Source organism: Dipodomys spectabilis, unplaced genomic scaffold, assembly GCF_019054845.1.
Source record: "Dipodomys spectabilis isolate Male_0828 unplaced genomic scaffold, ASM1905484v1 ptg000092l, whole genome shotgun sequence".
NCBI classification, from domain to species: Eukaryota; Metazoa; Chordata; class Mammalia; order Rodentia; family Heteromyidae; genus Dipodomys; species Dipodomys spectabilis.
Window position 1 is genome coordinate 2,677,209 of NW_024870769.1, and position 14,271 is coordinate 2,691,479.

Below are 14,271 nucleotides of genomic sequence, written 5' to 3' on the forward strand. Positions count from 1 at the left end.
ATTGATATTCCTCCAGCACTGTTCTTTCTGCTAAAGATTGTTTTTACTATTTGGGGTCTTTAATTGTTCCATATGAATTTTTGGGTTGATTTTTCTATTTCATTAAAGAATGAGGTTGGGATATTGATAGGTATTGCATTAAATTTGTATATAGTCTTTGGCAGTATTGCCATTTTCATGATGTTTAATCCTCCCAATCCAGGAGCATGGGAGATTTTTCCACATCCTTAGTTCTGCTTTAATTTCCTTTTCCAGGTTTTTAAAGTTTTCATCATAGAGGTCCTCCACTTCTTTAGTTAACTCCTAGGTATTTTATTTTTTGTGGGGCTGTTACAAAGGGGGTTGCTTTCCTCATTTCATCCGTGCTTTTCTCATCATTGGCATACAGGAAAGCCGTTGATTTTTGAGGGTAAATTTTATACACTGCTACTTTGCCAAAGTTTCTGATCAGCTCAGGTAACTTGGGAGTGGAGTCCATGGGGTTCTTTAAATACAAGATCATGTCATCTGCAAAGAGGGAGAGTTTTACTTCATCTTTCTCTATTTGGATCCCCTTTATGTTTCTCAGAAATGTTATGCCCAGGCTAGCCTCAAACTTTAATACCCCAACCTCTACCTCTCAATTAATTAGGATTGCATCCTTGAGCCACCATACCTGGCTTAGGACTTTTTCTTTTGCAATATTTTAGCTGTCCTTCATCATTTCCAGCTTCTTTCCCCATTCTAGGATTAGGAGGAAAGAGCAAAAGGAGGAAGAAAAGTCTTTTCTGGAGCTTTCATGCTTTTACCTCCTGAAGCAGTGCTCCTCAGGTGAAGTAAAGATGGAGGTGCATCTGTCCCTAACTGCAACCATATGTGGATTCTGCATGGACAGGAAAGCGAATGTGATGGAAGCTAATTCCCTCTCTTGTTCTCATTTCCCTCCCTCCCTCCTTCCCTCCTTCCTTCCCTCCCCCTTCCTCGCTTCCTTGCTTCCTTCCTTCCTTCCTTTCCTTCTTCCATCTTCACTGTCTTTCTCCATCCTCTCTTTTTTCTTTTTTTTTTGGGGGGGGGGAGTGGGTCCGGTCGTGGGGCCTGAACTCTTGGCCTGGGCGCTATCCCTTAGCTCTTCAGCTTAAGGCTAGCACTCTACCACTTGAGCTACAGCGCCACTTCTGGCTTTTTTCTTTTTGCTTATGTGGTGCTGAGGAATCGAACCAGGGCCTCACGCATGCAAGGCAAGCGCTCTACCACTGAGCCACCTTCCCAGCCCCCACCCTCTCTTTTTTCTTCCTTTCTTTTCTTGTTTGTTTTGCTTCTCCCTGGATAGCCCAGGTTGGTCTCTAACTCACCATGCAACCCAGAGGGTCAGGCTGGCCTTGAACTTACAGCCTTTTGCCTTAGTCTCCCAAATGCAACACATAAACTTCCTACTTTTATTTGCTAGAAAATGATCATTTTCTCCTCCATGCAAAACATTAGAATCAGTTACAACATCATTAAGATGAAATAAGTACATTTTCTATCACCATAAAGGAAAATAGTATTTTGAATGAAGTATTTCAACGGAATGCTCCTTTATTGTGGTTCTGGGGAAAAGAGGAGTGTGATACTGTCATAACTAAAATTATTGCCTTTTCTTCTGCCTATTAGAACAATTAGCACAGTGTGAAATCATATTGAAACCTTTTCCCTTTTTAAAAATTGAAATGAAGTAACATAATTAATCCTATGTGTCATATAGGCTCATTTTTTTAGTGTGCTAAGTAATAGCTATCAAGTTAAACTCATTCTCATGCTGCCAACTGAAATGTGCAATTATGAAACGAGGGTGATGTGTGGGCTGAAATTGACCTTGTTGCCTGACACATAGTAGGTGTTCAGCAAGAGCTAGTTTGGTCTGGAATAGACTTGAAGACGGGGAATGATCTCAGGAAAGCCAGAATACATGCAGTGTTTGGCAAACAAACTTGCAAAGGTTCTTTGTGATTGAATAGCATCATTTTTCAATTAACAAGGCTCTAGAATATTTATTCTAATATGTACATCTTCCTATTATTGCAAATTCTTTTAATATCAGAGCTGCACACTAAAGGAAATAGTCTACGGATGTTAGTGCAAGAATAAGAATAATTGTGAGACAAAAGATGGGGGGAACCAGTGCAACAGTGATATTTACAAGACAATATGTTGGAAATGATAGGTGCAACTTGGAGGAGGAGGGAAGGTAGGAGAAAAATGAGAGAGGGGGTAACAAGTTTGACAAGAAATGTACTTACTTATCTTACTTATATAACTATAACCCCTCTGAACATCATCTTGACAGTAAAAAAAAAAGCAATGCTGGCAGCATGTATATCATAATCATTCTTTCCAACTCAATGGATTTTTGATGAGGTTAAAATGGAACAAGCTGATCTCTGATAGGTTTCTAGAATCTCAAGATGTTATCAATTCTGAAAGCACCTGCTGAGTATATTCTCTGTGGTAGACACTCTGCAAAGTTTTACGGGTGATAGAATGTGAGAGAGTTGCTATCTCTGCTCTTAAATTTATGAATGACGGTACTATAAGACAGATCATGAGTGGTGTGTGAGTAGAAGCATAAAGTGAGGGCTGTGGAAGAATAAGAGAGGCTGAAACTATTTATATGAGTGGGAAGTCAGAAGTGTCAAGGGAATTTGGAGCTGGTGCATGAAAGCTGCTCTTCACTTTTGTGGATGTCAATCAAGATTGTAATTAATGAAACTCATTTCTAGAAACAAAGCTGAGCAGGTGTCACAGAGTGTTCCAGCTGGGACTGTGAGCACTCTGCCTAGGGAAGTGGTGGTTGGCCATTTATCTCAGGGCAAACACCAATTGTCCATGCTGATGTGTGTGTAAGATGGGATAAGGAGAAAGACTCTGAAGGCGTTAAAACAACTTGTTGTCTATACCTCTACTCTGGAAATGAGAGACCCATTGTGAATGATGATATGAGGATAATAATTACTCAGAGCTCAAAGCATCATGTTTTTGAAAGAGATAGCATTGTGCGTATCGTCAATGCTCTCCTGAGGTGCAAGGGACAAAGTGTAGCAGAGAGATAATTCTCTTCTTTACACAACAGACCTAAGCTGTTTTACAGGTGGGGGTCAGGTAACTGTCAAACCTCAAGTGTTATGCTCAGCAGTATAACTTCTGGTGCTTGGAAGAACAGGGTTCTTGCAAAGGGCTGCAGCAGTTGTGGCGCAATTTAGGCAGATCAGTTCTGGGCTGTCTGCCTGTTTCTCTAGGTGATTTCAGGCCCAGCTCCAAGTCCTACATCGTGGAAGCCCTTCAGTTTCAGGCAAACTGGGATAGTTGATCACTCGATTGGGGAATCACTTGAGATTGTTCTTTTGTGTTTGTGTCAGTACTGGGGCTAGAACTGAGACGGGGAACTCTCTCTTAACCTTTCCATTCAAAGCCATAGATTTCTGCTGGTTAAGTAGAGATAAGAGTCTCATAGACTTTCTTGCCTGATCTGTTTTCCAACCATGATCCTCAGATCTCAGTCTCGTGAGTAGCTAGGATTACAGGTATTAGCTACCGTAAGCACCTGGCTTATGATGTTATTTTAAGGGGGAAAAGGGCAGGGCAGGGTATGAAGCTCCTTACAAGTGAGCTTACTTAGAAGCCAAAATCTCCATCAGAATCTAAATGTTCAATGCATGCTATTTTTCTAATTGATCTAACAGTACACCCTTCTCTTTAGATAATTGTAAAAGGCAATTTTAAAATATGCCCACTGTGGAGAACCATCAACTGTGAAGAGGTTAAGAATGTTTTGAATTTCTAGCCCAGCCATGTTCATATTCTAACATTCTGAATACATTGCTTCTGTGAATGCATAAATATTTAATTTCATGGACAATTAACTCTTTCTAAGAAAAACGATTTCAACTTGAAATTTCTTTTTGTCTCTTGAAATTATAAGAAAGTTTTACAGTTTTCTTTTTTGTGATAAGAAGCTAACATTTGTGGAGAAACTAGTGTTAACTGGTCCTTTATTACTTTCTTTTAGTGTTTAGTGTTTACTTCTCGTGTTTATACAAGAATCAGACACTGCTGACTGCATTTTACAAATGAGAAAACTGAGGTAAAAAAATAAGTGAGGCAAGACATCACTGATGGTTGAGTGTTAAACCTGGAATTTCAACCCAAGCCAACCTGTCTGCCCTTTCCCCACATTCTTTGTCTTATACCCTTTTCTTTTCCAATGGAATTTAAATAATTGCATGTATCATGTTCTGTGGTCACAAGAGAGAAGAAGGATAGAGGAGTTCCAAGATGGAAACCTTGATGTTAGAAAGACCTGGAACTCTGTTATCATGAATGGTTGTCCTTGTCTTCCAAAACACATTTGGCCTAAAAGTGACTAATACTAACATAGCTCTGCTAGCTCTTTAAAAATTTCTATTTGCCCATTTCTTCTATTAGTTTAACTTTAACCTTTAGGAACTATTAAGTTCTAGTTACATTATCTAAAACAAAATACAGATAACAATATTTATTATGATTACAGATAGAGATACACAGAGCTATCATTTTATTTTACTATTTCTGTTTATTATGCTATTTATTTACTTTTTCTTCTTTATTTTCTTCTACTGAACAAAGTGACTGCCTTATTCTTCTTCTTTCCCCTACTAGTTTAGAAATTAGGTTTTGAAGAAAATAGGAACATTAGAATGTGGCCAGCTTCAATGGCTCTTTCTAGACGTTTTGATTGTTAGACATTATAATTTCTTTTTAAACAAACACACACACAGAGTCACTGTGCTTGTGTCTCTTCATGTTCATTAATCTTTTAATTCACAATTCTTTTTAAAAAATGTATTCTTTCTCATTTAAATATCTTCTCTTTAAAGGACATCACCTAGTGTGCTTTTGGAGAGAGGTCTGAAACTGTAACCCTTCCTAATATTTTTCTGGAAATGTCTTTATTTTGCCCTAACTCTTGAATGACACTACATCCACAGTTGTGTTCTCTCAACATTCTGAAACTAGCATTCTGCTGACTGTCTGTTTTTGATTTTGAGAAGTCTGAAGTTGGATGTCATTTAAAAAGTCTTTTCATATTTTTTCTTAATCTGTCTACTATAATTGATTATCTGTCTTTTCCTCTATAATAACTTTTAAGAATTTGTCTTTGCCATGATGGCTCAAATTTCCTGATAATATGTTTGCATGTAGTATTGCTTTTATTTCTTCTTGCAGAAATTTATTACTTTTATCTACTCACAGCCATTATTCCTTTAAATTATCCTAGATGGTTTCTCTACTCTTCTGTTCTTGAAATTCTGTTGAATAAACATTCCCGTTATATGTTTCAAATATTTCAACCTCTTTTATATTTCCCTCTTATTTATTTATCTATGTTGCATCCTTAGTCAAATATCTCTCCTAGTTTCTATCTTTCTCTTCAGCAGGTGATGGAGGCTCTGTACCCCACTGTGTTGCATTTTCTTATTCTTGCCCATTTTTAGGTTCATATTTTGCCATAGAGATGCTATATAGCTTTGTATTCATATTTGTAAGTGGCCCAAAGGAATTGCTAACCATTTGAATTAATTTCTTGGGTTGGTGGCTCTTGGATTATGAATTTCAGCAGAAATCAAACTCAATCAAACTTATATGATGCACGATTTAGTGTTTTAATATTTTCTGTGTGGAAGTTTCTCCTTCTCATCCAGAGCCCAGGCACAGTCAGCTGAGCACATGGGCTCAGTATCTTCTCCATCCTTTTACTATTAGCTATATCTGCAATAAGGAGATGTTCGAGGAGCCTGTGTTTATTCTGAGATCTCAGCTGCACCTCCTCATCTCACGTGTAAGCATTGAAATCTAAGTTCCTAGGTTATTTGGGGTCACTCTTAGAACTGTCTTAAAGAGGATAAAGCATGAGCACGGTTGTATTCTTCTTCTGCCTTTCACATGCTTGTCCTGGGACTTGAACTCAGGGCCCAGGCACTGTCCCTTATCTTTGGTGCTCAAGGCTGTTGTTCTACCACTTGAACCACAGCTATACTTCTGGCTTTTTGGTAGTAAACTGGAGAAAAGAATCTCATAGACTTTCCTGCCCTGGCTAGCTCTGAAAACAATCCTCAGATCTCAGCCTCCTGTGTAGCTAGGATTACAAGCATGAGTGACTGATGACTAGCTTGTATTTCTCTTTCAACTTCTGCTATTTTAAGTAGTTCATCTCTTTGTGTAGGCTCTACTTTGCATTTTTAATGATGTAGCTTGTCTAGCATTTCTGATTTGTATTCACCATCTTAGTTCTTTTTTCCTCTAAAGCTCAGAATTGAACCCAGAGCCTGATGCATGCTTGAAAGCACTCTAATACTTGAGCCACTCCCCTAGCTCATCATTCCTCTTGACTTTTATGTAATTGGAGATCATAGATGCTGATTGCTCATTGGTATGCTTTATGTGTGGATAAAATGGCAGTCATAATGCCTCCCACATTTATGCAAAAGTTGTACAAATCTATTCAGATGAATGTATCAGAAAGATACATTTGTATCTGGCATCAAAGAGTATGGAAGGCTCGTATAAAATTATGCCACAAATAATTAAGGAAACCACAAACCAGTGAGAAAAAACAGCTTTTACCCAAAAAAGGTTTGCAATACAGAGAAAAAATAGGTTATTTAGAGTTACATTCTTGCTCTGTTCCTTAGTGCTGGATGACTAGGACAAGACACAACCTCTTTCTCCCTTAGTTTCATAATCTGAGAAAACAAATAGTGATCCTAACCTTGCACAGCTGTTAGAATTAAATTATAGACTGCATAAAACACCTGGCAAAATACCTAGCACAAAGTGTGCACTCAATAAATTGTGGCTCCCTCCTTCCACTGAGAAAGAAAATATAAACATGTATGCACTCAATATTAATAATTAGAGAGCATTTTTTTTTAAAAAGGACATATTAGCACCTAATTTAGGAGCAGAATGAGTCTGGCCTTTAGGAAGCTAGACTCCTTAAGAATCCAACTGAGTCCATAAAGATGCAGACCCTGACATCCATCAGTCATAGCCATATTGATGAGTGTCTATGGGATTATAGGATGTCTCTAACACAGTTGGTTCTCATTGTCTTTGGCAGATCTTTGAAACCTGTGGAATCTGATCACATCACAAAGATATGACTTCTATATAGAAATCCATGCACAGTTATAGGATGTGTTTTCCCTGGATATAGTCTATATTCTTACACCTCAGCTTTAATGAGCAAGGGGAGGTGCTAAGTAGAAAAGACACTTATCTGGCCATTCTTTTACAATGACAAAGTCTCTGTCAGTATTCCACAAGGATCAAAGTTAGAAGGAACTTTATAAAACATTAAGCATGTTGGGAATTGTCCCATCTTCTCCCTACCTGAGATGGTTGGTAGTTTCCTATGACAAAATGATGTAATGATATCCAAAAGAAGTCCATAAAGTTGCTCAAGAGGAACTGCTGATATTAGACAATTAAAAATGGTCTCCTATATTATTAACACTGTATTTTCTAAGATTAAAATTGGACAGAATCTCAAAGGCTGGCTGTTTTCCTTGCCTTTAGTTAAGAAATTTATTTGTGGTCCATATTACATATTCCATTCTTAGTGACACTAAATTTCCTTTGACTCGTTTCAGATAGATAACATGTTTAAACTTCTAGTTCCAAATATGAGATGCTTCTCTCTTTCAAGATTTCTTTCCTCCTCCCAAGATATCGAATTTCAAGAAGAAGCTTGTATTGGGTTTAGGAGCCCTGACTCATACACTGCCCTTCTCCAAGTCTCCTCCAAAGAAGCTGCAATTGATGTTCACTGGTGTCTGGACAGCTGTAGCCTCTTTCCCTACTTCAGCCACTGTTGAAGTTCCTAATTATGGTAACATGTGGTCTCTTTGCTTACTAAATGTCATCTGATGGAGCTTCGGGGTAGCTGTGCAGCTGATGCACTGTGGGTATCATGCAATGGGTACTCAGCTTGCTCTGCCTTCCTGCTGCCCTCAGATTGCCAGGAAGCTGAGAACTGTTGCACTCCTTTTGTCTGCCCATGTAGTCATTGAGAACACTTTGCTTTAACTTCTCAACATTGGGATTTGAGAAAGTGGGCCTTCAGAACATGTAATCTTTCTAGGCAGTTTGGACTAAACATTCTGTTTGGGTGCTAGGTGTATAATCCAAATGTAACTGCCATCCCCATGATTCATGCTTAACGCCATTTCTAGTTTAAACAGAATGGTCCAGTCAAGAAGGTGTGATAAATACGAGACCTTTCATAATGAGTATCCATTTGTCCCAAAGTGATGGTAGCATTGGGTTTGAGGAGAGAGAGAGGAGGTGGCGAGGGAGAGACAGGCAGACAGACAGACAGACAGATGAACAAGGGTTTTACAGAGTCTCTGACACCATTTTTTCCTTTGGTGCTGATGGTACTTGGACTTGAACTCAGACCCAAGGTACTATCTCTGAGCTTTTGCACTCAAGGCTAGTATTCTACCACTTGAGCCATAGCTCCACTTTCAGCTTTTTGGTGGTTAATGGGAGATAAAAGTCTCATGGGCTTTCCTGCCCAGGCTAGCTTTGCAACTCAGTTCTCAGATCTTGGCCTCCTGAATAGCTAGGATTACAGCAGTGAGCCACTGGCACCCAGGCTTGTCACCATTTTAACTTCTTTCATTCCCAGCAATTTGTACAACCTCATCTTCCCTGCCTCCGTCCTCAGTCACATTGTCCCTCACACACACGGTACTCACAATTATTTTCTCTGTCGCATCCCAAACAATTCAGTTTACATGTGGTACCCACACACGGGTCCTTTCCTTACACAGTCTGTTTTTCTTAGTAGATGAGTGATGAGTACAGGAAAATGTTTGAATGTTTTAGTGCCTTTTTGAGAAGGACCCTGCTCATGCCTCTATCTTTCTTTTGTCTTCTCCCATACTGATCCCACAGTTCTCTCTCTGTTTATACTAGCCTTCTCCATTGGACTCATTCCCATGCAGTCAGAGACCATAGGTCACCCAGCACCTTGGGGAAGCCTTTTGGCTGCCCTCTTCTCTGTACACAGCACCTTTCCTGGCAACTGTGTTAATGCAGATCACAGGATTGCCTTCCTGGAGGGTGGCCTCCATGAGGGTGGAGACAGCACCTGTCCTGCCCACCCTGGCATCACCAGCAATTAGCACTGTGCCTAGGCCTGAAACACAGCTCTCTATGAGAGGCTGGAGGACGGGGGCTGGAGCAGCCCGGGGCCTGTGTTATATACAAGAACACTCATATACATCAGCCTTTTCTGTTCCCAATTTGGCCTATGATTCAGATCCAGGGCCAGAAATGATTTTCAAGTGGAAGCACTCTAATTTAGCCTAAAAATATACCCTCTATGTATAGAAAGTGATTTGTGATAACATATGCAGTATCAGTTGTTTATAATAGTTTGTAACTCCTAAAAAAAGATGTTATGATGCATGTGCTGACCCGATGGGGTGCCCGTGAAACGTCATGGGGGTGGGAGCTACTCAGTGTGGGTTTGAGGGTGTGATTGAAGTGTGCCAATCACAGAATGTAAGGCCAAAAGCCCTTATGGGAATAGGCATGCTTGCAGGCATATGAATGAGCACAGGTTGATGTGAGTGTATTCCTGCCACACTAAACTAAGCTTATGTCTGCAGAGTGGGTTGGAACAGGAGGACATAAAGGACTTCACAGACATTGTCACATTTGATGTATAACAATGAATATGTGTTTCTTTAACCCAGTGATGGGATCTAATGACAAGTACATCGTGGTCACATCAGAGTTTCAAATGTCAAAATCCCCCCAAAGACTTTAGTGTTTCTAAGAGCCACCTGGTGGTTTGTTCAAATCTTCATTAATAGACCCCTGCATTTCACACCTGGCATGTAGAACAGGGCCTGAGAATGCATTTTGAACATAGTTTCAGATGCTGCTGCTGCTGCTGGCCCATGGACCTGGTTTTGTAGCACTGCTTTATCCAACTTCCTCAAAGAAAGATGTCAGAAGATTACTGTGGCTCATGCCTATAATCCTAGCTACTTGGAGGGGTGGAAATTGGGAGGATCATGGTTCAAGGCCAGTCCAGACAAAAAAAATTTTTGAGACCTCCCATCTCAACAAAATAAGCTGAGCATGATGGTATATATCTATTAATTCCAGATACTTGGGGCTGGGAAGGTAGCTCAGTGGTAGAGTGCTTGCCTTGCATGCATGAGGCCCTCAGTTCAATTCCTTAGCACCACATAAACAGAAAAAGCTGGACGTGGCACTGTGGCTCAAGTGGTAAAGTGCTGCCTTAAGCTGAAGAGCTGAGAGACAGCGCCCAGGCCCAGAGTTCAAACACCACAATGGAAAACAAACAAACAAATCCCCACAAGCCAGATACTCAGGAAGCAGAGTTTGGGAGGATCATTATTTGAAGCTAGCCCAAGCTAAAAGAGTGAGATCTGTCCCCCTCCACATACACAACTCAACCAGAAAACTAGGCATTGCTGAGTACATCTGTACTCCCAGCTACATAGCAGGCAGGGATTGGAGGATTGTAGCTCAAGGCAGCCTTGGGGAAAAACACTCGATTTTTTTTTTTTATTATTGTGAAAATACAGTATAGAGGGGTTACAATTACATGGGCAAGATAACGAGTACATTTCTTATCAAGCATTGTTGCCTCCTCTTTGTTTCCCCTTCCCCTCCCTTCCCATCCTCCCCCCCATCTCCCCCCCATCTCCCCCCCACCCCCCGCCCCCGGCCAAAGTTGTAAAGTTCGTTTTTCGACATAATGACTTGTACATCTCCTTGTTGCAATGGGTCCACCTGTATCCCTATTTAAATGATTTGTTTTTTCCCTTCCCCTCCACAAATATAACAACATCAAATACAGTGAAAGCAGGGGTTATACCGTGGGGGAGGGACATATAAAGCAACAAAGAAATAATCTTATAAATGTGTTAGAAATAATCACATGAAAGAAAAAAAAAACATTTGAATATATATCTTAGGATTCATTTCCCTAACATCAACTTATCTGACCTTTTCTGCTTGACTCAGACACATACTAATTATTGCAAATAAGGGAAACCATGGGACCTATGTTTCTTTGGGCCTGTCTTACTTCACTTAATATAATTTTTTCCAAGTCTTTTCATTTCCCAACAAATGGGGCAATGCCATTCTTTCTGATGGAGGCATAGAATTTCATTATATATATACCACATTTTCTTGATCCACTCATCTACTGAGGGGCATCTGGGTTGGTTCCATATCTTAGCTATGGTAAATAATGCTACAATAATCATAGTTGTGCTGGTAGATTTAGTATGGTCTTGTTTGTGATCATTTGGGTAAATACCCAAAAAGTGGGATTGCTGGGTCATAGGGAAGCTCTATGTGGAGTCTTTTGAGGAAGCACCATACTGCTTTCCAAAGGGGTTGAACAAGTTTACACTTCCACCAACAATGCAGTAAGGTTCCCTTCTGTCCATATGCCCTCCAGTATCTGTTGTTATTAGAATTCTTGATTCTGGCCATTCTAACTGGGGTGAGGTGGTATTTCAAGGTTTTGATTTGCATTTCTTTTATGGATCGAGAGGTTGAGCATTTCTTCATGTGTCTATTGGCCATCCTTCTTTCCTCTTCAGAGAAATTTCTCTTTAAGTAGCCCACTTATTTATTGGGTAGTTGTTTCTTTGAAGATTTGTTTTTGGGGGATTTAATTTTTTGAGTTCCAGGTATATTTTAGATATGAGACCCTTGTCCATTGTATTGAAGATCTTCTCCCAATCCATGAGCTTTCTATTGATCTTGCTAACTATGTCCTTTGCCATGCAGAAGCTCTGCAATTTCATGCGATCCCATTTGTCCAACCTTTCTTTGATTTGTTGAAAAACGCACGATTTTTATCTGAAAAATACCCTATCTGGAAAAAGGGCTTGGAGGTGATGGCTCAATTAGTTGAGCAGCTGCCTGGCCAACATAAGGTCTTAAGTTCAGAGCCCTGTGATACCAAAGAAGATGAGAGAGAGAGAGACAGACAGACAGACAGAGACAGAGAGACAGACAGACAGAGACAGAGACAAACAGAGAGACAGAGAGACAGACAGACAGACAGACAGACAGACAGGGGTATCAGCAGAACCTTCACAAGCACCTAGGAAGAACTGAGATGAGCAATCTTCAAGTGTGGTTCCTGAGTGCCACCAGCAATGGGGAATGCCCTCATCTGTTCAGTAGGTCCTCAGACCTGCTCTGACTCCCATAGCAGAAGCCCTCTGGCTTGCATCTCAGGCATTCTGAGCACAGGGATGCTGGTGGTTATTGTTGTGTCCCCCACCCCATGGTCTCATGTGGGCAGCCACTTCCCTGAAAACTGCTTGGCCTTGTTCAGATTCACAGGCAAAATCTGCGAAGAATCAATGTGACCCAAGTGACAGCTATCTCTCTAAATAAAGGAGCAGCTTTTTCCACTTGATGGGTACAGCATGCAGTCTTGGCTAGTCAGTTTTGCCTCTCATTGACGACAAAGTCAGTCCAACTGAAGACCTAGAGTTGGGGAGAGGCCTGTGAAAATTTCAAGAAGAGACTCAAGGGGTCATCCAGATCCGTAGGGATTTATCGAACACCCCATGCTGAACCCCATGTGAGCATGTGGTCTAGACTATAGGCATGACCTTAAACTTGATTTTTGAATTCCAGCTCCGCCATTGTCTAGGCCTGGAATCTAGGTGTGTGATTCAGAGCACCATGCTTCATTTAAGCCTCAGCTTCCCATAAATTAGACAGTGAGGAAGAATTGTTTATATCTGCCATAGAGGATTGCCACTGGTAATAAAGCAGATGACATGTAAAGAACTTTGTAATTTTGCAGTCATTGTCATTATTATTAAAGCATTTCATTGATTATAGGAAGCACAATTTTAAAAGTTAACATGGCTGAAGTCAGGAAACAATTTATAATGGATGTTGACCAGGAAGCTGCTATAATTTGATTATCATGGTCAAAATTTGCAGATGGGTATTGGTAACTTGCAGGGCAATTCCCAGCACAGTAGCAGAGCTCTTACTTTCAAAATGTAGCATCACACCAGGTACTAGTGACTTCTAGCTACTCAAGTGGCTAAGATCTGAGGATCCCAGTTTGAAGCCAGTCTGGGCAAAAAACCCCATGAGATTCTTATCTCCAATCAGCAAAAAGTTGGAGTAGATATGTGACTCAAGTGATAGAGTACCAGCTATGAGGGAAAAGGCCAAGTAAGAATGCAAGGATCTGAGTTCAAGTCCAAGTACTGGCAAACAAAAAAAGAGGAAAAAAAGGAAAGGAAGGAAGGAAGGAAGGAAGGAAAGAGAAGGACAGAAGGAAAGCAGGCAGGAAGGCAGGCAGGCAAGCAGGCAGCATCATGAATTAACTAATGTTTATGGTAACTTAGAGTTGAATATAATATTACAATGAAAAAACATGGACTTAGCCAAGTGCTGATGGTTCATGCCTGTAATCCTAGCTACTCAGAGGCTGAGAATTGAAGATCGTAGTTCAAAGCCAGCCCAGACAGAAAAGTCCATGGGACTCATAACTCCAATAAACTACTCAGAAAAAGCTGGAAGTGGCACTGTGTTCAAGTGGTCGAGCACTAGTTTTGAGCACAAAGAAGCTCAAGGACAGAACCCAGGCCCTGCGTTCAAGCCCCAGGACCAGCGACAACAAAATAAAACAAAACAAAAAACCAATAGCAAAGAAAACATAGACTTTTTCCTACCTACTCAGGAGACTGAAATGCAAGGATTATAGTCCAAAACCAGTTTGGGAAGGAAAATCAGTGAGATGTGCAACTCTTTTTTTTCATTTTTTCATTTTTTTTTTATTGTCCAGGTGATGTACAGAGGGGTTACAGTTACATAAGTAAGGTAATGAGTACATTTCTTGTTAAACTTGTTACCCCTTCCCTCATTTTTCTCCTACTTTCCCACAACTCTTATTTCCAATCAACCACCCAAAAGCCAAAAGTAAAGCTGTGGCTCCAGTGGTAGACTGATAGCCTTGAGCAAGAAAAAGCTTAGGGAATAGCACTCGGACCCAGAGTTCAAGCCCCAGATCCAGAACACTCACACACACACACACACACACACACACACACACACACACACACACACACACACAAATGATAACAATGAGTTGAAAAGCATTTCAAAAGACTCAGGGAATCTATCACTGTGCCATCCAAGCTCCTGGTAGGAACTAGATACTCAGTAGGGACCCAG